Below are 2,992 nucleotides of genomic sequence, written 5' to 3' on the forward strand. Positions count from 1 at the left end.
GCTTAAAAATAAATCTCATTGGACTTCCCTAGTGGTCCCGTGGCTAAGACTCTTCCAATGCAGGGGAAACAGGTTTGATCCCCGGTTGGGGAAGTTCCTCACGCCATGAAGTTCCTCATGCCTCGGGGCAAGGCCAAAAATATAGATAAATAAATCTTATTATGAATAATCTTATTAAATTACCTCTATTTCTTTGTTGGGTCGTCCCTAATTTTCATATATCTAGTTTATTTAAAGTGCAGGAGACATATAAAGGTTCTGTATTATAGATATATTTATACATAAGTGAATATTTATATCTCTAATTCATTAGAAAAGAGCTTCCTGAACCCAGAAAATGGTTAGGTTCAGGTTTAAGTAGTGAAGCTAATTCAAAACTTTCTTTCTGGCGACCATACATCCAAAATGTACTTAGTAAGGCTAATTCTAAGTGGTTTTGCTGTTTTCTTCTTTCTTTTTATAACTAAATGAAAATTCTCTGTCAGATTAATTTATATAAGAATGAGGCAGAGTATAAATATTTAAAATAATAACTAAATTTTTAAAAATAGGGCTTCCCTGGTGGCGCAGTGGTTGAGAATCCGTCTGCCAATGCAGGGGACGTGGGTTCAATCCCCGGTCCGGGAAGATCCCACATGCTGCAGAGCAACTAAGCCCCGTGTGGTACAACTACTGAGCCTGTGCTCTAGAGCCTGTGTGCCGCAACTACTGAAGCCCGCGTCCCTAGATCCCGTGCTCTGCAACAAGAGAAGCCACCAAAATGAGAAGCCTGCGCATCTCAGCAAAGAGTAGTCCCCACTTGTGGCAACTAGAGGAACCCTGTGCGCAGCAACAAAGACCCAACGCAGCCAAAAATAAATAAATAAAATAAATTTATTTTTTTTAAATAATAATACGGGCATACCTTCGAGATGTAGGTTCTGTTCCAGACCACCACAATAAAGTGAATATTGCAAAATAACAAAAGCAAGTCACATGAATTTTTTCATTTCCCAGTGCATATAAAAGTTTTGTTTACACTATACTATAGTCTATTAAGTGTGCAATAGCATTATGTCTAAAACAATGTACATACCTTAATTTTAAAAACTGTATTGCTGCGAGTTCCCTTGTGGTCCAGTGGTTGGGACTCAATACTTTCACTGCCATGGCCCTGGGTTTGATCCTTGGTCAGGGAACTGCCACCCCACAAGACGCACAGCCAGAAAAAACCCCCAAAAAACCAATAACTGTATTGCTAAAAAATGCTAACCATCATCTGAGCCTTCACTGAGTCACAGTAGTAACATCAAAGATCACTGATCACAGATCACCATAACGAATACAATAATAATAATGAAAAAGTTTAAAATATTGCCAGAATTACCAAAATGTGACACAGGGACACGAAGTGAGCAAATGCTGTTGGACAATGGAGCCAATAGACTTGCTCCATGCAGGGTTGCCACAAACCTTCCATTTGTAAAAAATATAATATCTGCAAGGCACAATAAAACAAGGTATGCCTGTAATTATCTTACCCAAATTTCCACCACCAGATGAATGGATAAACAAAATGTGGTATACGCATATAATGGAAAATTATTCCACCATAAAAAGGAAGGAAATCCTGACATATGCTACAAAACGGATGGACCTTGAGGACATCCATAAAATAAGTCAGACAGAGAAAGGCAATTACTGTATGATCTCACTTATATATGGAAAGTAAAAACATTGAACTCATAGAAACAGAAAGTAGAATGGTGGTTGCCAGGGGCTGAGGGGAGGGGGGAATGGGGAGATGTTGGTCAAAGGGTAAGCTTTCAGTTATCAGATGAATAAGTTCTGGCGATGTAATGTACAGCATGGTGACTAAAGTTAACAATACTGAAAAAAAAAGGGGGACTTCCCTAGCAATCCAGTGGGTAAGACTCTGCGCTCCCAATGTAGGGGACCGGGGTTTGATCCTTGGTCAGGGAACTAGAGCCTGCATGCCGCAACTAAAAGATTCCACACGTGGCAACAAAGATCCTGCATGCCGCAACTAAGACGGGCACAGCCAAATAAATTAATTTTTAAAAAACCCAAAAAACAAAAAACAATACTGTATTGTGTACTTGTAAGTTGCTAAGAGAGTAGATCTTAAAAGTCCCAACCTGTGGGGCTTCCCTGGTGGCGCAGTGGTTGAGAGTCCTCCTGCCGATGCAGAGGACACGGGTTCGTGCCCCGGTCCGGGAGGATCCCACATGCCGCGGAGCGGCTGGGCCCGTGAGCCATGACCGCTGCGCCTGCGCGTCCGGAGCCTGTGCTCCGCAACGGGAGAGGCCACAACAGTGAGAGGCCCGCGTAACGAAAAAACAAACAAAAAAAAGTCCCAACCTGTGGACTGCTGATACTTTGGTAAATCATACTGTTGATGTTAATGCTTCTCCCTCCTATTGTCAAGGCATTCCTGTCCTCAGCCACTCCTTGGTCACCCTCTAACAAGCATCCTCTGAGAAGTGTCGGCTGAGTGCAGTCCTCAGATTATTGGTAATGCCCGGAGTCCACAAAAGGGATCCACACACAGTTCATGAGTCAGAGGAAAAATGAAACAACTGTGTCCACATACATTTAATAAATTTGAATTTAAATAAAATATGACTTTCACAGAAATTTCAATTATGATTACAATCCTAAAGTTTGTGCATTCACCATAAACATGCCATCAATCAGCTAACATTCATTTGCTAAGGGTGCATTTGATCTTAGACACAATGATTTTTATGTCACTTGCGTATTCTTACTTTCATTTGTCCAATTTGCAAGTCTCGTTTTAACAGTAGTACTTCATCTTATTCCCAATTTGGAAAAATTGATCAGCAGTCTATTGAAGCATAAAATCAGTTAAGAAAAAGTTATCTAAATACTGAAGTGCAGAATAACTTCGTAAATGCAAATAGTGCATAAGAAATTGTCAATATAGAGCTGACTCTGTATTGCTGGGGCAAAAGTATCTCTAAGTGTGATG

Source organism: Lagenorhynchus albirostris, chromosome X (genome assembly GCF_949774975.1).
Source record: "Lagenorhynchus albirostris chromosome X, mLagAlb1.1, whole genome shotgun sequence".
Classification (NCBI taxonomy): Eukaryota; Metazoa; Chordata; class Mammalia; order Artiodactyla; family Delphinidae; genus Lagenorhynchus; species Lagenorhynchus albirostris.